Below are 7,500 nucleotides of genomic sequence, written 5' to 3' on the forward strand. Positions count from 1 at the left end.
ATATATATATTCTGAAGATGCAATAACTGTTTCAATCAACACGAATAAAAAATCCCCAAGGGTATTGATATCACTGGAATACAGAGTGTACCATTTTCTAAATAAGCCTGTCCTCATTGTCGAAGTGAAGTTCAGACGTTTAGAGAGAATGTATCCGGTCATAAATTCTAAGTCTGTATCGGAGAAAATGATTACATTCACAAGAATAAGTATGTATTTACAATTGTTTATTTATATATATATATATATATATATATATATATATATATATATATATATATATATATCTGTGTGTGTGTGTGTGTGTGTGTGTGTGTGTGTGTGTGTGTGTGTGTGCATTTAAAAAGCAAGCCGAAGCACAACACACGAACACGTAAAACTATACAAAACTTTTACTCTCACATATGAACTGTGTTTGTGAATAACTCAATTTAGTTTCCCTTTGATTAAATAGATAGATAGATAGATAGATAGATAGATAGATAGATAGATACAGATGTTTATTTTTCTGCTTATAAATGATACAAAAGAAGCCAATAGAGGCCAGGCTTACTATGGCGTACATAATACATATTGCAATATACATTAATAACGTGCTAGTGTAGTAAGATATATATAACATCTGTACATAAGAAGGTATACTTTATTTAAAAATTCAATATAATTCGCTACAGGCGAGAACTACTAATCCCTTAGATGAGAACACAAGGCATATTTAGTTCAATGGCCCTTGCCAAAAACTGAATAAAATCCTTGATGTCTTAGACTACTCAAGTCATTCATAATGAAGCACTTTCCTTAATAATACGATCTAGGAATTAATCGAAACGGAAATTGTTTCTTGTATTTATAAAATCACAATTTTACATCAACCCTGAGTGAATAGTTAGTTATTGGATTGACTTGTAACTTGCATAAAGGCCATATTTAGAGGGCAACTCTTTTCTTATAATAAGCCACAGAGCTGCAAGTGAAAACATGGGCAACAGAACGCTTCGTCAATTCGATATAGCTAGACAATCCGCCAACGCTCTTCTGATGAGCAACGGTTTTTTATTTCTTCATTTTGAGAGGATAGAAGAGTATCCAAAGAGTATCGAGGGTATATTCTTTTCTTTTTTTATCTTAAACCGGATCTGTCATTACCGTCATTAAATCAGTACTTGGTTAGTTTTGTTTCTGTAAAGACGTGGATAGTTGCAGTGCAATCGGTAGGAAAAGGCCTTTTATTTATTTATTTATGTATTTATTTATTTATTTAAATGTAATATGTGAAAGTGGGTGTAACAATTGTTTATTTTCTTATATTTCTTAATTAATTTTACTGTAATCAATTTTGTCCTGCCTTAGTTTTCTAGTTTATTTGCAAACTCCTAATTCGAGAACACACTTATTGCAACTAAGATCTTGGCTATGGCACTCTGGAAAGCAAAAGCACGACTGTGCAGTTGAGACTGTTCGTAAAAGGCAGCAACAAACGTGAGAACATACTAATTCCTCTTTCAAGTCATAGAGGTCTGGAATGTCGTGGAACTTCCCTCATTCATTCACACGGCCTATGGAAACTTGTGATCATTCGTGTTGTCCAAGAGTTCTGAAGGATGGTTCTTATGATAGGATAAAAGCAGACTGGAAGCGGATATGCGGGTAATAAAGAAAGTAACAAATTACAGTGATAATAAAAGAATCGGAGGAATGAAATTTCAAACCCTTATATTTAGTCTGAGATATATTACATTAAATCGTAACTCGTCCTTTCCATGTTTTTATAATTCGACGTACAAGTAAAGACATCAATTTCTGGCATAAATAGTTGAACCAGATATATGTCATTATGTCATTATCTACAAATCAAACGTTTTTGGTATAACCTTTTTGGTATTAATTCAAATAAGGTCAATGATGAGCTTTCAAGAGTTATATTTTCACCCTGATTGTATTAGCTGCGTATTGTACTCAAACCTGGCGAAAAATTTATTATTGTCATTATTACGTCGTAAATGCGACTCAAGAAGACGATAAAATCTGAATTTATTCGAACCGAATGACCTATTTCCTCCTTTCAACTTAAAGTCAAACCTTTTAGGTGTTCGAAGTTATTCATTTACCGAACGATGACCAAGAATGCCGTAAAGGAAATTCTAAATGAATTCATGAAAGCGTATTCAGGAAAATCGTATCCGAGTTTTTCTCTGTTCCTTGAAATATGGATAATTGTGTCGTCTCCATGCTGAGACGCTCATAAAGATAGGGAATGGCAGAACAAACTTCCAACTGCCAGAGATTTTATGTCTTCTTTGTTACGTCTGAACCACTCAATTATTACCTTTCATATCGGAGTCATGCCAACCATTTCCTCTCATCTTTTTTCCCTTTTGATTTTTATGATTCTGCAGATTGCTCAGATGAGCATATTATGTCTTCCGTTCAACGTACCCTCTTTTACCAGTTCGTTTCCTTTCTTTCATGTCATGTATTATTCATGTAGTGTCCTTTCTGCTGTGGCGTTTTCACCTTTTCCTTTTTCTTCTTTATAGTGAATCAGTTCATTAGGAAATTTTCTTCCTCCTTCACAATACATTATACTTTGTTTCCCGAGACTCAAATAAAAGTTTTGTCGCATAGCTAATCTATTTTGTCTTCTATTGGACTGTTTTCTAATTTCTGATTTCCGTCTTATTTTCATAGCTCGTATTGTGTTTAATAGGCTCATTATGAAGAGACAAACTGGAGTTATCAGATTGTTACTCTGTTCTCATAACAAAACAGAAACCATTAATTCATAACATGACAATTTCAATATTTTATTCGGTATGAAAGTGTTTAAGTAGTAAGTTTTAGATTCTAAGTAGAAATCGTTATCATGAATATTCATGGTGGTTTTATACTGTGTATACGATTGGTTGACACCGGATAACATAATTCCTTTATAAAAATATAATTGTTTAAGACTAAACAATTTATATTTTAGTCAATGTCTTGCTTAAAAAGGCATTTAGAAATGAAGAATGAATCAAACTAATGTCTTAGATAACAATGAAAACAAATAAGGTACAACTATGGAATGAGACTCGTTTGAATCTGCACAATAAAAAAGATAAAAAACATTACCACCTAGTTGGAACTTGTGAAATTCCACAATTAAAGTATACTATAAGGAAGAACTTTCAATAATCTAATTACAACTGGAACAAAACTGGGAAGATCTGAAAGAAAAGGATGAGTGTCATAAAAATATTCATATAGTATGTACAGTGAGCTAAATGAACAATAGAATAATACCAGAATCCGATCTGCGAGATCAAATTCAGAGGATACTTTTATTGAACTATCTGATCCAGCTGATGGAAGGCAGTTCTAAACCTGGCGAAGGAAAAGAATAAAAACATTTTCTAAAGAAGGACAGGCTCCCAAATAATGTAAAAGATTTCTCTGAATGTATCATTTTTTTCGTGCAACTAAATATGCAATAGACCTGATGATATATTGCGTAAATTTGCAATTCAGTTATGAAAATCAAGTATAACACCTAGGTCTCATAGGGTCTTTTCTTCAATCCAGTTACTAAAGCTTTGTGCTGACACACATCTTATGTTTTGGTGCTTCATCTATTTCTCTTATTCTTAAGCAGATCAAATCAAAATAATCGGTCTGATGAGAAACTCTTTTCCAATCGCGTTTCACGTCCCCTCCACGAGAAATGACATTTTTTTTCTTTCTTTACTTATTACCTATTCACCAATACCACAACTTGCTGTATTAGCCAGTAATACTCAAATGACTGGATTTGGTTGGCTATTTCTTATCCCCTAGTGCCATGGCTCAGAATTTTTTCCCGCTTCCAGTTTGCGTAATTCTATGGAACATCCCGTCAAGAGTCTATCTTTTTCTCTCGGACGAGGCATCGCTCATTTTCTTTACGCTTACTTTAGCGCCTTACTTTTCCACCTTGCCTTGGCTGTACAAGGATACTAGATTGTTCGTTCCATTGGCGTCTGGAAAAACGTTGCCATTGATACCACATGCTTTGTTTTACTAACAATTCCAAACTGCACATCACTTATCAATTTATGAGGCACGAAGAGAGAGTATTTTTTGCTTTTGGTATTCTTCGCTCTCTCTTTCTAGTTACACAAGCACACACACAAATATATATGTATATATATATATATATATATATATATATATATATATATATATATATATATATATATATATATATATATATATGTATATATATATATGTAGTATATATATATATGTATGTGTACATATGTGAATTTGATCTCATACACCGTGACATTTGATACTCAATAACATTACACTACAAATGTCGTTTGATACGCAGTTCGCTCTATCTCGGGAATATCACCAAAGGCGAATTATAATTGATAAACGATTCGGTACAAGAGTTTCTTCCCCAGGCACCGAATCATTTATGAACTTTAATTCCTTTAGTTGATATTCTCAAGGCAGAGCGCATCAGATATTAAACGACGTTGGTAGTTTAATGTTTGTGGATATGTATGTAAATGAATAAATAGTCAAATGAATAAATGGATAAATAAATAAATTAATTAATAATAAATATGTTTTATATATCAATATCTTAAATATAGTATTATATATATGTGTATATCTATATATATAGTATATCTTATATTATATAGTATATATATGTGTGTGTGTGTGTGTGTGTGTGTGTGTGGTGTATGTGTGTGTGTCGCGCGCGCGTATGTTTCCTATGGTTAATTCGTCTTGAATACTGGTTTTGAAACAACATTTCTCTAATTTCTTGTCTGTCCTTTTCTCGAAGCAAAAACTCTTAAGGATAAGGCGAGAATTATTAGATGCTATTCCATTTAGTATGTATTTCCTACAGCTATTGCATACATGAACTCATGGTCGTCATTATGGATGCACTAATTCGGCAATGAAACCAAGTAAGAAAATCAGTCCCGGCGAAAGAAACGAATTCATGATTCACCCAATTTCATCGTGAAAATTAACAACGCTGTGTTACTGGTCCTGACGGATCTGAGTGATTTTCCACGAAACTTCACAAGATGCGCTCAACCGTCTGTTGGTAGAGTTGAAATGGCTTGCAAAGAGGTTTTCTTTTCCCAGATGGAAGGAAATAATCTTGAGTGGCCTGGCTATACCATTCTAATCACTTGACCAAAGTGTTTCAGCTGATCCAGTTTCATCGTTTCACCTCCAACCCAAAATTATCGTCGCTTCCAAATATCTCCACATTTCTCAAGATTGTAATTCTTCTCATGCAGCAAGTAATATTGCATGCAATTCCTCTCTTCAAATTCAACATTTCTTTATGCATATTCAATATTTTCACTTCCCTTCTATTAAAGACAGTTGGCTCAACAAACCTTTCATACATTCCAACCATTGCTTCCATGGGTACACGAAGCTTCTTTCCAATCTTTGCACACACAGCACATTCCCTTATTGTGTGACTTACCTCTTCCCCCATTCTACCATCACCTGATATACTTACTCCCAAATTATTACATAAATCTATTGCTTACATACTTCCCATATCCACCATTCATACTAACATTCATTGTTCCAACTTGTAGTTTCCATCTACTCTCATGACCTCACTCTTAAACATCAGTTGCATCTTTCCGTACTACAGTAACCATTTTTAAATATATTCTAATACCTTCTGTAGCCTCTTTTCATTATCGCCTGTCAGCAGCAACTGTTGCGCTCTAGTAAGAATTATTGCAACATTCATTCCATAAATGTCATAGACAATCAAAAGCCACGGAGGTATAACCAACCTATGTTTCAGCCCCATGTTTACATCTCAACCACGTTGCTATTATATAAATGGAAAAATGCGTCTGTCTGTTTGTCTGCCTGTTTTGTTCTAAATGAACGTCTACACCAGTGAACCGATCAGTAGGAAACTCATCACAGAGGTTAAGCTAACATAGGGTTTGAACATAGGCGAATTATATTTTCTTAGACATATATAACAACCCTAAATGTTATTACTTCAACCCCTCTAAATGTAACTTTCTTAATTTTGGGCATATTTGGTTAAAATTTGAATCATAGGTTATTAGTGCGAATTGCATTGCTTCAAAATATTATCAAGCCGTTTGTGGCCCTTGGGAACGACCCTTAAATACAACTTCCAACTTTCTTGTTTGGGGGCTAATTTTAGTCAAATTGAAAGCATAGGTTACTGATGCCAGTTGCATTATTTATAAATTACTATAAGAAGGTTTGAGGCCCTGGGGGACCCCTATGTCGAAAAATAGGTTAATAGTGCCAATAGTTAGATGGGGGCAGGCCCTGATGGGGAGATAAAACAAATTACATATCACCCTCTCCTTCATGGATTAGATGCTAAGATCTATCGTTTTCTATTATTTTTATGTGTCACCCCTTCCCACCCACTTCTCACACCCTCTCTATTGGGGCTGAACTTGGACTTAAAGGTCACTGGGAAGGTCACTATTCTTCTCACCGACCCAAAAAACTATGGATTAGACACTAATACCTACCGTTTTTGGCTATTTTTACATTTCACCCTTTCCAACCACTTTTAAACCCCCTTCCTATCAGAGCTGAACTTGGACTGAAGTTCAAGGTCACTGGGAGGTCACTATTCTTCTCAGTAACCTCGAAACTATGGGTTAGACTGTAATATCTGTCGTTTTTGGTCATCTTACATGTCAATAACACTCCCAACCACTTCTCAACCATACGCCTCCCCCCCCCCTCTTTCCTATCAGGGATGAACTTGGACTTCCAGGGCATCAGCGACTTCGAAAACTATGGATTAGACACTATCTTTCGTTTTAGTTATTCTTAAATTTAACCCCTTCCCACCCCGTCTCAACAACCCACCCCCCCACTCGAATCGGGGCGAACTTGGACTTGAAGGGCATCAGGAGTGTCACTATTCATCTCAGCAACCTCGAGAGCTATGGATTAAACACTAATATCTGTTGTTTGCTGTAATTTTTACATTTCTCCTTTTCCCACAAGTACCAACTCCTCCTTTGGTGCCAGTGATGTCTTAACACAACAGTGTTCATTATCAGATGGTAAGAAGTATGTATATCAAGTTTGGTTGAAGTTGCTCAATGCATTTCAAAATACGGGTGAAACATACACACACACACACGCAAATACACATCCATATGTATATATATATATATATATATGTGTGTGTGTGTGTGTGTGTGTGTGTGTGTGTGTGTACAGGGTATAATGACACAATACAATTTAACACATAATGTTTAAGCCATAACCTATATACCTTTGTTATATGTTTACTCTGAATGTATAAATCAAATACACGTTTGTAGAGTTACAACGAATCTAGACTGTTTTTATCTCGCCTGTTTAGACGGAAGATTAAGATTATCATCTTTGGTACTAAATCAAAACCGGCGTATTTTAAGTATAACTTAATTAGTTATATCAGTATTATAAGATACAATTTGTCCAGTCATTCACTGA

This window comes from Macrobrachium nipponense, chromosome 46 (assembly GCF_015104395.2).
Source record: "Macrobrachium nipponense isolate FS-2020 chromosome 46, ASM1510439v2, whole genome shotgun sequence".
Classification (NCBI taxonomy): domain Eukaryota; kingdom Metazoa; phylum Arthropoda; class Malacostraca; order Decapoda; family Palaemonidae; genus Macrobrachium; species Macrobrachium nipponense.